General features: G+C 42.8%; 2 long non-coding RNA genes across 2 annotated transcripts; both read left to right on the top strand.

Moving 5' to 3' along the window:
• Positions 1-327: 327 nt before the first annotated feature.
• LOC120742758 lies at positions 328-1,895 on the top strand. Its single transcript, XR_005697946.1, has 2 exons — positions 328-365; positions 1,226-1,895. It is a non-coding gene; the product is annotated as an uncharacterized LOC120742758 (long non-coding RNA).
• Positions 1,896-7,612: 5,717 nt separating this feature from the next.
• LOC120742757 lies at positions 7,613-10,151 on the top strand. Its single transcript, XR_005697945.1, has 3 exons — positions 7,613-7,655; positions 7,981-8,251; positions 9,939-10,151. It is a non-coding gene; the product is annotated as an uncharacterized LOC120742757 (long non-coding RNA).
• Positions 10,152-19,981: the final 9,830 nt, after the last annotated feature.

Below are 19,981 nucleotides of genomic sequence, written 5' to 3'. Positions count from 1 at the left end.
GGTGATCAGCAGGAGGAGAAGAGTCTGACGGAGAGCAGAGGAACATTTTCAGTTACTTGGACTCAGCTCAGCCACTACAGAGAAAACAATGAGCTCAACACAAAAGGTGACAGACAGAGCAGGGCGATATGACCAAAAATATTTATCACGATATACATTTGAAAATTTGCGATAATGATATAACTGACGCTATAATTGACACTAGACAAAATACTTTACAACTCCACAACTTTATTAAAAGTCCCATCAATGTATTTTCACTTAAACAAACAGCTGTTTTTTTTTTCTGTGTATTGAAGTTACATAAAAATTTAACAGTGCAAATGCAAATTCCTTGCTGACAGTTTAACCAAAAGGCATTTCCAGTGGAAATTGGCCGACATTTGCTCCGAGGAATTTGCATTTACACTGTTAATATTTTTGGTCATATCGCCCTGCTCTACTTTCATGTGTTACTGTTTAGGATTAAATTGGTTTGATGTTTGGTGCCTTTTTCTTAATGTAAAAAAATCCTCAGGTTACAATCAGACATTTTTCTTCACTGAACCTGTTGGGTCTAAACTTAGACCCTGCTGTCTCCAGGACTTATTCCCGTGAAAGAAAAACAAGGCAACAGCGATCGATTTACTTGCAAGTGAGGCCTCGTTGGTATCTCAGAAAGGCACTTCAAATGTCATTAGCCCCTCCCCCCCCGGACCTCGAGAAGCTGGGGAGGGGGACAAATAAATTCCTTTCACCACAGAGTTAAAACAATGACGAGATGGTAGCATAAAAATGACAACATTTAACAATTCACTTTAACAGAGCCAAGCTGGTCATTTTACCAGCTCAGCTCTAATTCATATGACCGATAATATATGGTATAAACATCTAGATGATGGGAAAGTGGTATTCTTGGATAAATTTAGATCTTTTGATTTTAGATCTAAAATGTTATTGATTTTCATCAGCTGCTCTGTGCTTGATGAAAGGTTGCCTCACTTCTCTATTCAGTTTTCACAAACGATCTGCAATATGTCTTGGCTTAATCTTGGGTATGCCAATGATTCCACCATGTTTTATTCAGCCAGTGACAACTCTGAACTGATCAGCGTGTCACAACAAAATTTGCTGAATGTGTTTGACTGGATAAGTAAAAACAACATGATTTTAAATGTATCTAAATCCAAATCTATGTTAATTAGAAGCAGATTAGTCAACAGCCCACAACTGAGTCTGTCCATAGCCAGTGTTAGAACACGTCACCCAGATTAAACTACTCGGCATTACCATAAATCACCACCTTTCATGGTCTCAGCACATCGATTGTTTTTAAGAAAATAGGACAAGGCATAGCTATGGCTATGAAATGCTCTTTCTGTATCACTTCTTCAATTATGAAAGATGTCATTAATGCACTAGTAATGTCTCATCTGGACTATTGGTCAATCATTTGGTCAGCAGCTAATAAGACAGATCTTAACAGACTTCAGTTAGTCCAGAATAAGGCGTCCAGATTAGATGTTCATACTATACTAATTAAAAATGGACTGATCCTCGCCTCACAAAACGCGCTACTTTGCGTAACCCAGCTTTGCTTATCAGAGAAGTATGTGTCACTCGATAGAGCGGCTGTTGTCTGCAAGACCTGTCGGCGAACTGGTGGAGCATTTGGAGCCTCACTACATGCTTCCAAACCGCAGCATTTTTAATCTTAATCTCTTCCATACTGAGGTGAAAAGGAAGCGATTTGTCCCGTACTTCAGCTAGAATGGGGGGAAAAAAGACTGGAGTTAGTCTGTGTCCTTAAGCTGCAGCTGCCTCTTCTTCTCTCATGTTTTCTAAGTAGCTGACAGCTGGTAACTGTGCAGGGGCGGCTCTAGCAAAGCTTTGCCAGGGGGCAGGTATGGCATTAACAAGAAAAGGGAGGCACAAAAAATACTTTTCTTTATTATTTCATTTAAAGGACTAACTTTTAATAAATAATTATCTGAATCTTACAACCAAAGTGTTCATCTGATTAAATGTATAGAAATCCATTACTGTATATGTTAACTATTAAGTCTAATTTAAACCCTGGTAAGCTATAGTCCTTTTTCCTTTGGGAAGGTACCATCTGTGCAGTCTGCAATTCTGTTGAAGAAAGATGGTGAATCTATTTACCGTAATTGTCGGGCTACTAGCCGCTACTTTTTGCACAAGCTTTGAACCCTGCGGCTTTTAGTCAGGTGCGGCTTTTCTAAGGATTGTCCATGATTTTTGTGATATCGTAAGATGATTTGTTTTGTTTCTTCTGCTGTTCTACGGCACTACGTTGCCTGGCGGAAGGATCGGGGTTCAAGAGTGGTATATTGGTCTCATGTCCATCCGCCAGGCAACGTAGTGCCGTAAGAAGTAGCGCGAAAAACAAACTTCAAAGTAGCGCTACGCCTTCAGCGGGAGGCGTGGATGATGAGCGGCGATAAACTTGCGAAAAGCAAGTTATGCCCAACTCCATCAGTGGATTCTGACAGCGTGGAAAAGTGTGAAAACATCCATGATCACCAACGGATTTCGAAGGGCTGGACTGCTGCATGATGGAGAGGAGGACACCGCCACAGCCCTTCAGAGGGTGTTCGACACTGACAACGAGGATTTGTTTGGTTTTGAAAGTGACAACGAATGAGAGAAGCGGAGAGGTGATGACGAAGCCATCATGAACCTGTTCGTTTCCGACACTGGAGAAGAGGACTTTGGTGGTTTTAGTGCGCAGGAAGAAGAGAAAGATGGTGAATGACTGACTTTTCTTCTTGTTAAAGCTAGAGCTGGGCGATATAAGATTTTTTCATATCACGATATGTTTTTAATTCACATGGTAGGATTTGTAAAGAATTTATTCGTAAATCAGGGTGGAAAATAAGTATTTGGTCAATAACAAAAATACAACTCAATACTTTGTAACATAACCTTTGTTGGCAATAACAGAGGTCAAACGTTTACTATAGGTCTTTACCAGGTTTGCACACACAGTAGCTGGTATTTTGGCCCATTCCTCCATGCAGATCTTCTCGAGAGCAGTGATGTTTTGGGGCTGTCGCCGAGCAACACGGACTTTCAACTCCCGCCACAGATTTTCTATGGGGTTGAGGTCTGGAGACTGGCTAGGCCACTCCAGGACTTTCAAATGCTTCTTACGGAGCCACTCCTTTGTTGCCCGGGCAGTGTGTTTTGGATCATTGTCATGTTGGAAGACCCAGCCTCATTTCATCTTCAAAGTTCTCACTGATGGAAGGAGGTTTTGGCTCAAAATCTCACGATACATGGCCCCATTCATTCTGTCCTTAACACGGATCAGTCGTCCTGTCCCCTTGGCAGAAAAACAGCCCCATAGCATGATGTTTCCACCCCCATGCTTCACAGTAGGTATGGTTTTTCTTGGGATGCAACTCAGTATTCTTCTTCCTCCAAACACGACGAGTTGAGTTTATACCAAAAAGTTCTACTTTGGTTTCATCTGACCACATGACATTCTCCCAATCCTCTGCTGTATCATCCATGTGCTCTCTGGCAAACTTCAGACGGGCCTGGACATGCACTGGCTTCAGCAGCGGAACACGTCTGGCACTGCGGGATTTGATTCCCTGCCGTTGTAGTGTGTTACTGATGGTGACCTTTGTTACTTTGGTCCCAGCTCTCTGCAGGTCATTCACCAGGTCCCCCCGTGTGGTTCTGGGATCTTTGCTCACCGTTCTCATGATCATTTTGACCCCACGGGATGAGATCTTGCGTGGAGCCCCAGATCGAGGGAGATTATCAGTGGTCTTGTATGTCTTCCATTTTCTGATGATTGCTCCCACAGTTGATTTTTTCACACCAAGCTGCTTGCCTATTGTAGATTCACTCTTCCCAGTCTGGTGCAGGTCTACAATACTTTTCCTGGTGTCCTTCGAAAGCTCTTTGGTCTTGGCCATGGCGGAGTTTGGAGTCTGACTGTTTGAGGCTGTGGACAGGTGTCTTTTATACAGATGATGAGTTCAAACAGGTGCCATTCATACAGGTAACGAGTGGGGGACAGAAAAGCGTCTTACAGAAGACGTTACAGGTCTGTGAGAGCCAGAGATTTTCCTTGTTTGAGGTGACCAAATACTTATTTTCCACCCTAATTTACGAATAAATTCTTTACAAATCCTACCATGTGAATTCATGGATTTTTTTTTCACATTCTGTCTCTCACAGTTGAAGTGTCCCTCTGGTGCAAATTACTGACCTCTGTCATCATTTTAAGTGGGGGAACTTGCACAATCGGTGGCTGACTAAATACTTTTTTGCCCCACTGTATGTGCGAAACAGGATTTTCCCCTGATTCTAGCTTGTGCGGCTAATATTCAGGTGCACATTGTAGTCCGGGAAATGTGGTAATTATTGTGGAAACATGATTGATTATTTCTGTGCATTTGATGTACACGTGCATTAAATTAAAGTTGATTATGTCGATTAAGCATCATGAGGGCGGGGGTGGTTCTGGGAGATTTTTGCTGGGAGTTGGCAACTCTATTAGTTAGGTTGTTTAATATTTCTGATAAGTACTCTTTATAATACTAGAATAGGAAGGATGGTGCAGGTTTAAGTTTATTAGATTGATGTGTGTTGCTGAACTATAAAATATTTGAATAGAATAGAATTCAACTTTATTGTCATTGCACATGTCACAGGTACAGGGCAACGAAATGCAGTTTGCTTCCATCCAGAAGTGCTTTAGCCATGATATAGATATATTACAATATATATTAGCAATAATATAGATATGTAAATATATTACAGAAATGGGTCTATTATGGAATGTTATAATGTACACGGTATGAAGTATGTTATGAATATGCTATAACTATAAGTATGTACAGGCTGTAGTGAGTACAAGCTATGAACAGGATATAAATAGGAAAAACTATACAGAAATATGAGATGTACAGCTATACAGAAATGGGAAATATGCAAGTTATAAACAGTTGTTGAATTAAAAATTATCGTATTTTACAGAATGATTATTTATGCAGTGGTGCAGTTAAGTGAGATATGTGGATAATTTCTACAGAGGCTGTATAAAGTGCTAGTGGTTTTGAGTGGTGGTTCAGTCTATGTTATTATTGTGTGTTTGAGGGTACAGTTGTCCATTGTGTGTGTGTAGGTGGTTGTGGGTGTGTGTATGTTCAGTCCGTGAGTTTAACGTGGGTCAAATGTCAGGAGGCAGAGTTCAGGAGTCTGACAGCTGTGGGGAAGAAGCTGTTCCGGTTCCTGGTGGTCTTAGTCCGGAGGCTCCTGTAGCGCCTCCCAGAGGGCAGGAGGGTGAAGAGTCAATGTGATGGGTGACTGGGGTCTTTGATGATTTTCCCAGCCCTTTTCAGACACCGCTTCCTGTAGATGTCTTTTATGGCAGGAAGTGGTGCTCCGGCGATGGGCTGGGCAGTTTTCACAACCCTCTGCAATGCAACCTCTGCCTCTGCTCCGAGGCAGACCAGTTCCCGTACCAGACTGTTATACAGTTGGTCAGGATGCTCTCGATGGTGCAGCGATAGAAGTTCACCAGGATGTCTGAGGACAGCTGGTTCTTCCTCGGAGTCCTCAAGAAGAAGAGGTGCTGGTGAGCCTTCTTGACCAGCTTGGAGCAGTTGGTCGTCCAGATGAGATCCTCGGAGATGTGGACTCCAAGGAACTTGAAGCTGCTCACACGCTCCACAGCCATCCCCTTAATGTAGATGGGTGGATGTGGGTCAGCATTGCTCCTGTAGTCCACGATGAGCTCCTTGGTCTTCTCGGTGTTAAGCAGCAGGTTGTTTGTGTCGCACCACTCAGCCAGACCATCCACCTCCTCCCTGTAGACGGCCTCATCGTTGTCACTGATGAGGCCAATCACCGTGGTGTCATCTGCAAACTTAATGATGGTGTTAGAACCATCGGCAGGTCTGCAGTCGTGGGTGAAGAGGGAGTAGAGGAAAGGGCTCATTTGGTATAACGGAATAGCTTTAGTGTCTTGTTTTTAAAACTTGAGTATGAACTTATACAAAATGCAGCAAGATATTTATTTAAAAACAGTTTTATTGATTACAAAAAACACTATCGGATTCGTATCGGCAGATATCCATATGATATCGGTATTGGACATTAAAAAGTGGCATCGTGCCATCTCTAATACGAATATCGATAAAATGCATTATCAGCTTTCTTGGTTTCCTGTACAGGCTAAAGTATTCTATGGCTTACTTGCAGTTATCAAGAACGCAATTCTGTTAAACACACCACATTTATTTTTGCTCAGCTGCAGTATCCAGATGAAATACATAATGATATTACATGATTTTCAGCAAACTGCAATTTAGTAAATCCTCGAGTTAAAAGTAACTTTTTGTAAAACTGTTATATTTAGAGCAACTTTCAGGTGGAATAAATTACCTTATAAAATTAGAGAATTAGTAACTATTCAAAACTTCAATGAACATTTAAAAGCTGATTTACAGAACTTTTAGTTGTTGTAATATTGTAAGAGATGATTTGTTTTTGAGATTTCTGTAATGTGCCTCCGTGTTATTGTTGTTGTTATTGTTGTTGTAGTTATTATTGATTGCTTATATTTTAATTGTGAAACCTCACTGTGGATGTAAGAGCCAAATTATGTTGATATCTTGAATCCACTTTATTGTATAATATTTTATGTGATTGTATTTGATGGAAGACGAGCAACATGGAAGCTAATGGGGTTCTTTTTGAATAAACAAATAAACAAACACAGGATTTATTATCACTGAATAATTATGTATAAATCTATAAAAATTATAGAAATATGTGTTAGAAACTGTGTGTGTGTGTACAATCAGGAGGGATGGGCTTGATTTTAGTGTTTTAACAGTCATGAATTATTTTTAACAGCAGGTTGGATGTAATGTGTTAGAACTACCAGCAGGTGGGGATAAGAGACCTTTAAGGTGTTTGGTGCCACACTCCACCTTCAGGTTTAAAACTAGTGTTAATGGAGAGAGTTTGAAGGTTGAGTTTGTTCCACGACTGCATTTCACTCACTGCCTCTGTTTGTATCTCTGTCACTGCAGGACCAGCATGGAGCGAGAAGTCAGCGCTCTCAGGAGGCCGACAAACCTCACAGAAGAAAGAGAGAGAAAAAACACACCTGTGACGAGTGTGGGAAGGATTTTACTAGCAAGGCTGAACTAAAATGTCATCAGGTCATCCACACTGGAGAGAAACCATTCAGCTGTGACTTGTGTGGAAAGTCTTTTTCCTGGAAGCGTTCCCTAAAAACACACCAACTCATCCACAGTGGAGTTAAAGCGTACAGCTGTGATCAGTGTGGCAGAGCTTTTACTCAAAATGGTCACTTACAGAGTCATCTAGTTAGCCACTCTGGAATTAAGGCATACAGCTGTGACATCTGTGGAAAAACTTTCAGCCGGAGAGGGTACCGAAATGCACACCTACGCATTCACACCAGACATGATGTGTACTGCTGTGAACAGTGTGGCAAAGAGTTTACAACAGACGCAGACTTACAAAAACACATGTTTACCCACACTGAGGAGAGACCTTATAAATGTGACCTGTGTGAGAAGACTTTTAAATCTCCACGTTACCTGAGACGACACCAACAGATCCACACCAGAAAGAGACTCTACAAGTGCAGTTACTGTGAGGTATGTATTTATATTGTTATCTTGTCATTTTAGCCTGACTGTTTGGAACAACTCTGCTCATTAAACTGTGTTAGCATGTTAGCAATTCTACTGCATGGAAAAGCAGCTCTGAGTGATTATTCAGATTTTCATGTCAGTTATGATTTTAGTATTACTGTAGTATTATGGTGGTAGTATTGTAGTTATTGCAGCCCAGTCAACTGAGTGTGTTAACTGAAACAGTCAAATGTAATTGGACGTCTGCAGAGATGCTCTTTATTTCAGGCGACGTTCAGGATAAAAATGTTGAAGGACTGACTTACACTGTCTTTGTGTCTTTGTTTAGAAGCAGAGCGACACAGATGGATCCAGTTCTCAACCCTGTCATCACTGTGGTGGTGGGAAAGACTTTCGTTGTGACCTCTGTGGAAAAACATTCAGTCAGCAAAAGAACCTAAAAACACATCAACGTAAACACACTGGAGACAAACTGAAATACTGCAAAGAATGTGGGAGAAGCTTCCCCACATCAGCTGAGTTAAAACAACATGACCTGATTCACAGTGGGGTTAAAAAGCACCTCTGTGATCAGTGTGGGTCATCCTTCACCACTGCAGGTCAGCTTAAAAAACACAAACGAGTCCACACAGGAGAGAAACCATACAAGTGCAGACACTGTGACAAAAGCTTCTCACATTCAGGTAGTCGTAACTATCATGAACGTACACACATGGAAGGAAACTACAGCTGTGACCAGTGTGACAAGAGCTTCAGGAATCTCAGTTCATACTTCAAACACAAACATTCCCACGTTACTAATAAACTGTTTCACTGTTACCAATGTGCCAAAACATTCACTTCATTATCTGCTCTGTGCAAACATCAGCGTGATCACTCAGGGCTGAAATCACTCCCATCACTGGATCACAGTGAATCTGAAGAGACAGAAAGATCCTCTGGTTTCAGTGTCAGACTCAAAAAGCTTGAGATCAGGCTCCACAGAGTTCAGATAGAATCATTTAAACTTGTGTTGAACTGAACTGGTTGCTGGGCTGAACTTCTACATAATACAGATTTACATGGGATCTTCTTTTCTGTCGTTTTACTGAGTCAGTTTTGTCCTTTTTTCTCTGTCCTGGTTTTGCTCGTCTGTAAATAATTGAAACTCAGTCAAATAGTTCATTGTTCTCCAGCAAAACGTTTTGGAAACTCATGTTTAACCTTTAAAACTCTGACATGTTTTAGCACACAAGGCTTCATCGGGGAGTTCACTCATGATTGGACCATGAGAATAAAGGTTTTTAGTTCTTTCAAAGAGAGTCTTGGAGGTTTTTGATGTTTCTGTTTTTTCTGAAACCACCTGAAAGAAAAACTATTTTTCTTGCTTTATGTAGTGTGGAAGTTTTTAATGTTTCTTCATCTGTGATGTTCTTGAATGTGTTCACATGAAGATGGTACAAATAAACTGTCCTTTTAGCTTTAGCTCCTAATTTATTCATTATTTATGGATGTAGCACAGCAGCAGTGTCTTGATTAACACATGGAGGGCTCGGGATCTGATGGTAAATAATGTTTTGTGTCCTTGTAAACATCATACAGCTCAGCTGTTCCACAGATGTCAGGTTTACACAGTGGGATGGTTTGCAAGAACGCAGCTCTCCTGTGGATAAATCCTTGCTCTTAGCCTCAGGACCTCACACAGTCCCAGCAGGTTTGGTCAGAAGATTTATACCTTTTTCATTTCTATATGATTCTTCTTGCATCTAAACAAAGATGATTATGATGATGAGTCATTTATGAAAAAAGAAGCAAAAAACAATATTGTTGTGTGAGGATTTTTATGGCAAATTTTGTGCATCAACGTTTTTGTACATGAAAATGTTGAAAAGATGCAAAGGAGGAGGAGGGCACAAGAGCTCAGCACGTGATACTGACTGGAAGCAACACAGCTGCTGTTGACAAAGCAGCAGAGTCAGATATGAATGTGTATTGAATTCATCGTGTAAATATACCAGATTTATCCACATACGCTAGTTTTCACCCTTTTGTTTTTTTTACTTTCAGTAAGTTTACTTTTAGTTTATTTTTACTTTCTTAAGACGCAGGAGAATCTGATTCATCATGATTGAGCATTTCATTAAAGTAATGTTTAAAAGACATTTCTCGTTTGTTCTTTCAGCTGCAGCCTCGCTGGTGTTTAACTGTCTGACAGTAAAGAAGATAAAAGATACGTGCAAACACAAACACATGAAAAGTATTTGCAGAAAAGCTTAAAGCTCTTGTTTGTCTGTTTTTTCGTTCCAGTCATCGCCAACATGGCGAAGATGTGAAGCTGCCTTCCTGCTACAGTATCTCCTTACATACATTTGCTCATATCGTGGGACTTCTTATAGAGTGTCTTTCTTTGACCATGTCTCACTGTGTTTTATTCTTGACGTTGCATTTGAGTCTTTCATGACTCTATTTTAACTTATATTAAAATGGATGGATGTCTAGACGGACCCCCTGAATTAATCATCTGAAATCTTTTTATTCCTTTATTCCACTGCTTTCAGGCATTTCTGTGCATCCAAATTTATATATAGATATCGAAACACACATACACTCATATCTTTACAGTTTATTGGAGATTATGAAGATATTAACAATGTTACACCCCAGTGCTTTCATTTGAACCCCAAGTGTCATTGTCTTTGAAAAAGCACAGAGTATAATGCATCTATTTTGCAAAAATAAATAATACAATAAATGTTAAAAGACTTTCAAAAGGGTACCCTGTTTTTCCCTTCTTCGTATCGTACAAACAGAGATAATATAATGATCTGAGGAACAATTGTCAATAAGCAGAGAAGTTATTAAAATATTAATGCAAGGCATGGAAGCAGGTGTTGTTGTTCCTAAATTAGGAACAATATTTTAAAATTACTTCACAATTCTTCTTGCACTTCATATTGTTACAAACTATCAGAATATAAAGAAAGTCAGAAAATGGACAACCTCAGCTTATAAAACTGCTATTTTTTTTTAACCACAAACCACTGGATCAATTTCAAGTGTTTTCCACTTGATTTTTATTTTATCATAAAACACTGCAGAGATGCAAAGAAATAATCATTATAACAGTGTGCAAATACTCCACGTTATACTATGTGTCAGAGGTATAAAAGCAACACTTTAGGAAACTCCTGCATAGCTGCACAGTCCACATTGCACAGTGACAGCACCAAGACCCACAAAGCTGGATTTAGATATTTAACATTCTTTCAGTAAAAATTAAACCCTGCATAAAATCATGAATATCTGGCATTAATCAGATGAAAGCCTCTGCTGTAGCACCCTGTCATCCATTCATCCAAGAGATGTAACCAAGCTAAAAGACACTGCCTCTATTAGATAATTATTAGATAATCATTTTTGAAAAATAATCTGTAACATCAGATTAATTTCAGATTTTTAATGTCAGATTTTACATGGTCAGGTGTAGCTGAGTTTAACTCAGAAACTTAAACTTTAACTCAAAACGTATTTTAAATAAATTTCAAACGAGCCATCATGATAAAGGGAATGTGTGCAGTTTAGGTGCTCCGTAAGTTCTGTGCTGAACAGCGTGGCTGACTCTTCGTATCTACTATTGCCTCCACAGTCTGAGCCATTATGACCAATTATGGAGTCCCCTGCCAGCTCACGCTTTTTTGAGGTTATGTCAAAAGGTTTCTTGGAAATAAACACGGACTATTTGTTTAGGCAGTCTGTGTCAATGGGCTCAGTCAGTGGTCACGTTGTCTTATTACAATGAACACATGCAGTGTAGTTTATTTTGAGTTAATCCAGCCTTCTACCTGCAAGAAATCTTTAGTGCAGTATGTAATCTGCTTCTGAAAATAGCTCCCAGCAAGAAGAATTTCTTCTTTCAGCTCTAATCCATGAAAAAAAACAGACAAACAATACTTGGTTGGTCTGTTCATTGTCACCGCTCTGGTGTCAGGTGTACATGATTGGAGGATTTGGGGTTGGGTTCTCTGCTCATTCATCATTGCAGATTTTAGTTAGATTTGTTTGTCCCTGGGAACTGTGGGAACCTTAAATTACATTTTGGATGTAAACAAAAAGAAGAGCATGAAGGGGTGTGAAGAAAAACAGATTTTAAACTTTGTTTTTTTAACTGGACTCTGGTGCCATCCTGTGGCTGCTATGAAACAAAAGTGAAGTAATGAAAATAAAAAATGTTCTCAGTTTTCCTTGTTTGCCAAACTTCTCTCTAAAAGCCAAGTCTGTTCCCTGTGTTTTTATTACAGTCTCTACAGTGTGAGATAATAAAAGGAGGATGTTGAAGGCAGCACCGCACTATACACACTATACAATTTTTTCGTAACAGATGAGTTTTGGGTTTTTTGGGAGGGGGTGTTTTTTTTTTTATTCCCACCTATGCTTCTATTTTCTATATTAAAAAACAACAGGAGTTATGCAGGTTTACTATGATCAAAACTTCAGACTCACAGTGAAACACCATGCTGTGTAACACTATACACCAGTGTAAAGTTCAGGAAAGTTTCTTCATGGTTCAGAGGCTGCTCGGCAGAGGATGATTTAAAGACGTGTGTGAAATGGGTTGTTATGATTGGTCAGAAAATGTGATGACGGTTGCCTTTTTATAAAGAGTAGCCTTTCCTTTTTGCCAGCGGTCGTGGCCGCTAAAGAGCGTTTCCCTGAGCCTTAAAACTGCAAAGACGGCACGGCGCTGTCACGCTGATGGCCCGGGAGATACCGTTGGTGAGTCGAAAACTATTGCCTAATACAAAGCATTAAACCATGTTAAAAACACAACAGCCTTTATAAATGCAGTTTGGACCACTTAGCAGTTATTTATTTGTAAAAAAATGTTTGGAATACTGTATGATTTTCGTTCCACTCCTCACGTGTACACCACTTTGTGTTGGTCTTTCACGTGGAATTCCAATAAAATTGATTCATGTTTGTGGCTGTAATGTGACAAAATGTGGGAAAGTTCAAGGGGGCCGAATACTTTTGCAAACCACTGTGAAACAGAAAAAAATACAAAGCATTAAAAAATGTTAAAAACACAACAGCCTTTATAAATGTAATTTGGACCCGGAAGCAAGTTTCATCAGGTCATCACTTAAAGACTGGATATCCCACCTGCTGTGGAGTTTTAATGTTAATCCATCCATCTTCATCCACTTTATCCGAGGCCGGGTCGCGGGGGCAGCAGCCTAAGCAAAGAGGCCCAGACCTCCCTCTCCCCAGCCACCTCCTCCAGCTTATCCAGGGGAACACCAAGGTGTTCCCAGGCCAGCCGAGAGATATAATCTCTCCAGCGTGTCCTGGGTCTGCCCCGGGCCTTCTCCCGGTGGGAAATGCCTGGAACACATCACCCAGGAGGCGCTCAGGGGGCATCCTTGTCAGATGCCCGAACCACCTCAGCTGGCTCCTTTCGATGTGGAGCAGCAGCGGCTCTACACTGAGCCCCTCCCGGATGGCCGAACTTCTCACCCTATCTCTAATAATAATAATAATAATGGATTTATATAGCGCTTTTCAAGGCACCCAAAGCGCTTTATAATACCACTATTCATTCACTCTCACATTCACACACTGGTGGAGGCAGCTACAGTTGTAGCCACAGCTGCCCTGGGGCAGACTGACAGAAGCAAGGCTGCCATATCGCGCCATCAGCCCCTCTGGCCAACACCAGTAGGCAAGTAGGGTAAAGTGTCTTGCCCAGGGACACAACGACCAGGACAGAGAGCCCAGGGATCGAACCGGCGACCTTCCGGTTACAGATGCGATTCCCAACCCCCTGAGCCATGGTCGCCCACAAGGGAGAGGCCAGCCACCCTTCGGAGGAAGCTCATTTCTGCCGCTTGTATCCGCGATCTCGTTCTTTCGGTCACCACCCACAGCTCGTGGCCATAGGTGAGGGTAGGGACGTAGATCGACCGGTAAACTGAGAGCTTCACTTTTACACTCAGCTCCCTCTTCACCACGACGGACCGGTGCAGCGTCTGCATAACTGCAGCTGCAGCCCCAATCCGTCTGTCGATCTCCGGCTTCCTTCTCCCATCACTCGCGAACAAGACCCCGAGATACTTGAACTCCTCCACTTGGGGCAGGAACTCATCCCCGACCCGGAGTGGGCACTCCACCCTTTTCCGGCTGAGAACCATGGCCTCAGATTTGGAGGTGCTGATCCTCATTCCCGCTGCTTCACACTCGGCTGCGAGCTGGAGGCCCTCACCCGATGAAGCCAACAGAACCACATCATCCGCAAAAATCAGAGATGAGATTCTGAGGCCACCAAAGCGAAAGCCCTCCGCCACTTGGCTGCGCCTAGAAATCCTGTCCATAAAAAATATGAACAGAACCGGAGACAAAGGGCAGCCCTGGCGGAGCCCATCACCCACCGGGAACAAGTCTGACTTATTGCCGGCAATGCGACCCAAGCTCTTGCAACGGTTGTATAGCGATCGAATGGCCCGTAGCAATGGGCCAGACACCCCATCCCATGCTCCCGCAACACCTCCCACAGGACACCCCGAGGGACACGGTCGAATGCCTTCTCCAAGTCCACAAAACACATGTAGACTGGTTGGGCAAACTCCCATGCACTCTCAAGTATCCTCGAGAGGATAAAGAGCTGGTCCAGTGTTCCGCGACAGGGACGAAAACCGCATTGTTCCTCCTATATCCGAGGTTCAACTAGCGGACGAACTCTCCTTTCCAGCACCCTGGCATAGACTTTCCCAGGGAGGCTGAGGAGTGTGATCCCCCTGTAGTTGGAACACACCCTCCGATCCCCCTTCTTAAAGATGGGGACCACCATCCCGGTCTGCCAGTCCACGGGTACTGCCCCTGATCTCCACGCAACATTGCAGAGGCGTGTCAACCAGGACAGCCCTACAACGTCCAGAGCCTTCAGGAACTCGGGGCGGACCTCATCAACACCAGGGGCTCTGCCACCAAGGAGTTGTTTAACTGCCTCAGTGACCTCGCCCCCGGAAATTGGCGGGTCATTCCCCTCATCCCCAGACTCTGCTTCCTCCTCGGAAGACGTGTCAGTGGGATTAAGGAGGTCCTCGAAGTATTCCTTCCACCGCCTGACAATTTTCACAGTCGACGTCAGCAGCGCTCCGTCAGCACTATACACAGTGCAGGTAGAGCACCGCTTTCCCCTCCTGAGACGCCTGACGGTTTGCCAGAATTTCTTCGAGGCAGTCCGAAAGTCTTTTTCCATGGCCTCTCCGAACTCCTCCCACACCCGAGTTTTTGCTTCAGCCACTGCCTGAGCCGCATTCCACTTGGCCTGTCGATACATGTCGGCTGCCTCCTGAGTCCCACAGGCTAACCAAGCCCGATAGGACTCCTTCTTCAGCCTGGTGGCTCCCTTCAATGGAGACGCTGAACATGGTCCATTCGGACTCAATGTCCCCAGTCTCCGTCGGAATGCTGTTGAAGCTCTGCCGGAGGTGTGCGTTGAAGATCTCGCGGACTGGGGCCTCTGCTAGACGTTCCCAGCACACCCTCACTACACGTTTAGGTGCACCAGGTCTGTCCAGCATCCTCACCCGCCACCTGATCCAACTCACCACCAGGTGGTGATCAGTTGACAGCTCAGCCCCTCTCTTTACCCGAGTGTCCAGAACACATGGTCGCAGGTCTGGTGATACAATTACAAAATCGATCATCGACCTACGGCCTAGAGCGTCCTGGTGCCACGTGCACTTATGAACACTTTCATGTCCGAACAGGGTGTTCGTTATGGCCAAACTGTGATTAGCACAGAAGTCCAATAACAAAGCAACGCTCGGGTTCAGATCAGGGAGGCCGTTCCTCCCAATGACGCCCCTCCAGGTCTCGCTGTCGCTACCCACATGAGCATTGAAGTCTCCCAGCAGGACAACAGAGTCTCCAGGTGGATCACCTTCCAGCACCCCCCCCTCCCAGGGGATCTAAGAAGGCTGGGTACTCCGAACTGCCACTCGGCGCATAAGCGCAGATGACAGTCAGGACCCGTTCCCCGACCCTAAGGCGCAGGGAACAAACCCTCTTGTCCACCGGGAAAAACCCCAACGTACGGGCAGCAAGCCGAGGGGATATTAGAATACCCACCCCAGCCCGCCGCCTCTCACCAGGGGCAACTCCAGACTGAGACAGAGTCCAGCCCCTCTCCAGGAGACTGGTTCCAGAGCCCAAGCCATGCGTAGAGGTGAGCCCGACTATATCTAGCCGGTACCTCTCAACCTCACGCACAAAGTCAGGCTCCTTCCCCAACAGAGAGGTGAATTAAAAATTCAATTCAATTTCATTAGTATAAATGAAATATTTTGTTCTCTACGAATGCCCAGCAGCCCTGAAACCTTCTGAACTCTAATGTTCACAATCCAATAAATCGATAGACTTTGAGGAGCATGAATTAGACTGGATAAGAATTTTTATGGAACTTCTTTTATCCTGGACCTGGAAGAACCCTTGACCCCAAGCAACCTCATGCCATCCCCCTGTACCCAGCTCCACTTGTTTGTGAAACAAAGCTGTGTCCCATTGGTTCTCCTGTTTGGTCTACCTTAGTAATTTGGACATCCTCAACAAAACGAACAGTAAGTATGGAAAATTCAAGTCCATGTCAAGTTCATGTCAACGGGAAGAGAAAAAGTGTCTCATCAGTTTGATACCTGCTACGTGAAGGTGTTAGAGAAGATTTGCATCAATAAGATTTCTTTTTCTGGTCTATTGTGGTTACTTGTGAGTTTAGACTATTCAGACATCTATGAGGGCTGTGATAAGAGAAGGAGAAGGTTTTAGAGATGTTAAGTTTGCCTATACTTTCACAATTTAAAACACTCTAAACACAGTTACTCCTGCTACAGAACCTGCTGCCTTCTGGTGGTGTCTAATAATCTTAGGCCCCCTCCTCAATTCAGAGATGGTCTTTGCCTTTTCACGTAAATGGCCTCCTTGACTCCGCCCTCAAACCAGCATTCCTCCCTGTCCAGGATGTGTACATCCTCATCATTGAAAGAGTGTCCACTGGCCTGTAGGTGTGAATAGACTGCAGAGTCCCGGCCTGACGAGGTAGCTCTTCTGTGTTGTGCCATCCTCTTCGCCAGAGGTTGTTTGATTTCCCCGATGTATAAATCCTGGCAATCCTCCTGGCACTTAACAGCGTACACTATGGCTGTATCCCAATTCAGGGTCTGCAGCCTTAAAGTACGCAGCCTCAACAATCCTCAAGGGCCGCGTACTCAAAGGCCGGAAGTGCGAGGCTTGTGTAATGGGACGGTCTAGCCTCCTTTGCGCTGCCCAGGTTGCCTAGCAACCATGATACTAACCACTGGAAACGTGTCATATAGCTTTGTTTGACAGAAATGAAGGAGAAAATCTTTTTTTCATTTGTTTGTTTGTTTCTACATGAACTTTGATCATTCTCTGTAAGATTAAGCTCAGCTATTGAACGGCGTATATTTTAAAGTAAAGGCTTTAAAACGTCACTAATGTCACATAACTTTGCCGACATGTGGCCAACAGTAATGTTTAATGTTCTTCGTTATTAAACATTTGCACATAAATAAGTGACATAATATTCAGTACTTAAAGTTTACTCTTCGGCCGCCCCTCATCTGCCGTTTTTTTCTGCAAATTTATCCACACCCATCGCCATGCTATGCATTCTGGGATATGTTGGGCCACGAAGTCTACACTGCCACAGCCTTAAAATTCAGGGAAATGAAGGACACATTTCAGGGCCGCATTTCGAGCAGCCTTTGAATTGGGACAGCCTTCGGCGCGCCGCTGTGACGTAATCGGCCTTGAAATGCGGCCTTTAAGGCTGCAGACCCTGAATTGGGATACAGCCTATGTTACTCTGTTTGTGTCGGAGGACCCGATCCTTAGGGTGGACCACTTTTTGGTGCAGCATGTTTTGGGGTTTAAAAGCCACAGAGACCCGGTGTTTAGAAAAAACGCGTCTCAACTGCTCCGATACTCCTGAGACACATAGGATCACTACAGGTTTTCGCTTGGGCAGCGGTTGTCCTTCTCTCCTGGATCGGCCGGAGCTTTCTTTAGGTGCCTTTCCCGCTTTGACAAAAGTCCAGCTGGGATAACCACATTCACTCAGGGCCTTCTTGATGTGCTGTTCATCTGCATCCCTGGCCGCTGTGTCAGTAGGAATGGTGTTCGCTCTGTGTTGTAGCGTCCTGATGACACCCAGTTTGTGCTCCAGTGGGTGATGAGTCAAACCTTGGATACTGATCCGTATGTGTAGGTTTACGGTACACGTCGGCTCTTAGATGTACCGCCATTATTGATGGAAATCTCACAGTCTAAGAAGGCTAACCTGCCACTTTTCATGTCCTCCCTGCTGAATTTGATGTGTCTCCTTATCTTTCCTCATGTGGTGCATTTTCCATTGTTATACCACTCTGACCTGTCTTCACCATGTGATGTTTTTGTGTAATGTATGTATGGTTGGAGGGTAAGATGGCTCTGCCCTTGTGTGCAATAGGTCGGCAGCCTTAACATGAAATTTCCCCTTGTGGGACTAATAAAGGTATATCAATCAATCAATCAATCAACTAGGGAAGCAGATGCAATTTCGGTTGCCAAAGCAATATGTAAGAATATCATCCCAGAACACGGGATTCCGGAGACTATTTATAGTGATGATGGTCCACACTTTGTAAATGAAGTGATTGGATTAATGGCACAGCATCTAGGGATAACACTAAAACATCATTGTTCATATCAGCCACAAAGTGCAGGGTTGGTAGAGAGAACTAACGGCACAGTAAAGCTAAGACTTAGGAAGTCAATGGAAGAGACAGGCAGGACATGGTTAGACTGTATAGAACTAGTTAAGATGTACATGAGGATTACTCCAACAGAGAACGGTCTGACTCTTTGAGATTATATATGGTAGAGCATTTAGAGTTTTAGTCTTCTGTAGTGATGATAGAAAAGCAGAAGAGAGAGCACATTAGCAGATTGGATGCTCAAAATGTTTAAAAGTAAAGAAGTCATGAGAACAAATGATCTGCCAGATGATTCCGTTTCTCCTCAGGAGCAGAGTCTGAAGTCTGGAGATTGGATGTTGATAAGGCCATGGAGAGGAAGTGCTCCGTTCTTACTGCAGGTTTTCATAGAAAGTATAGAGAATAAAAACCTCCCTCCTACTCTTACTCAGGGTCTCATAACACAAAACCAAACAAAGATTTACTTCTTATTGATAATTGGAGACCCATCTGTCTGCTCAATAATGACTATGAGATTATGGCTTTAGTACTTGCTAACAGAATTAAAGAGTTCTTGGGTACAATTATCGATGAGACACAATCAGGCTTAATGAGAAATAGACACATTTCGCATAACATTAGACTGGTTTTGGATCTACTTGATTACTCTGATTTGGTATCTGACAATAGCTTCATTCTCTTCCTGGAGTTTTAAAAGGCCTTTGCAAGGGTGTAGACTTGGTTGTGGCATTGGTGGGGACGGATGATTCAACCATCGACCCCTGCCCCGTTTCTTATTTTTTCCTTTTTGTTTTTGCTTCTTGATAAAAAAAAGGAGAAATATACTTGCCTACATATGCTATTCTACATGCTTTTAAACCGTTTAAAATTACAATTCATAGTTTTATATGTGAATTATATAATGTTAAATTACTATTAAACAAATGACTGACTAAGTATTTCAGGCTTTAGTTTACTTCAGCCATATATCATATAAATCAGGTATCATACAAAAGTAAAAATAGCTTCAAATACAGTCATGACAATAAAAGAATATGACTTTAAGGACTTAACAACATTACTTCAGTTATAGTACACCAACATCTCTGACACATTAGCACTAAGGGAACACTGAATGATCTGGTGGTTTTTGTCCACAAAACTACTCATCTAAGATTACCACAAAGTAAAAGATCTCTCAGCAACATTATGCAACATTTTAGGCACTACTGCCCTCTATCAGATAGGGGGCTGGGATGTTTTATTCTAAACATGAACTACTGTTACAGCAACAGACATGGACTACATGCCCCACACAACAAACACATGCCTACTCCTCTCGTTAGCTGAAATGAACTGCTGGCATATTTGTTTCACATCTATACTGTCCAGTCTCTCCTGGTGGACATGGCATCACATTATTCATGGTTACATACAATTTTAGACTGATGTGGACCAAGCCTAGCGCCTACTTGCCAGCCTTGAGACCTCAGAATTAGGGAGCCGTTCAAAGGGGCTGTGGGGGATATACATGTACATATATATATATATATATATATATATATATATATGTACATATATACAAAAAACTTGAATCTT

This window comes from Simochromis diagramma, unplaced genomic scaffold (assembly GCF_900408965.1).
Source record: "Simochromis diagramma unplaced genomic scaffold, fSimDia1.1 OVJJ01000434.1, whole genome shotgun sequence".
In the NCBI taxonomy this organism is placed as follows: domain Eukaryota; kingdom Metazoa; phylum Chordata; class Actinopteri; order Cichliformes; family Cichlidae; genus Simochromis; species Simochromis diagramma.
The sequence above is the reverse complement of the archived record's forward strand: the minus strand, read 5'-3'. Positions and strand labels throughout refer to the sequence as shown.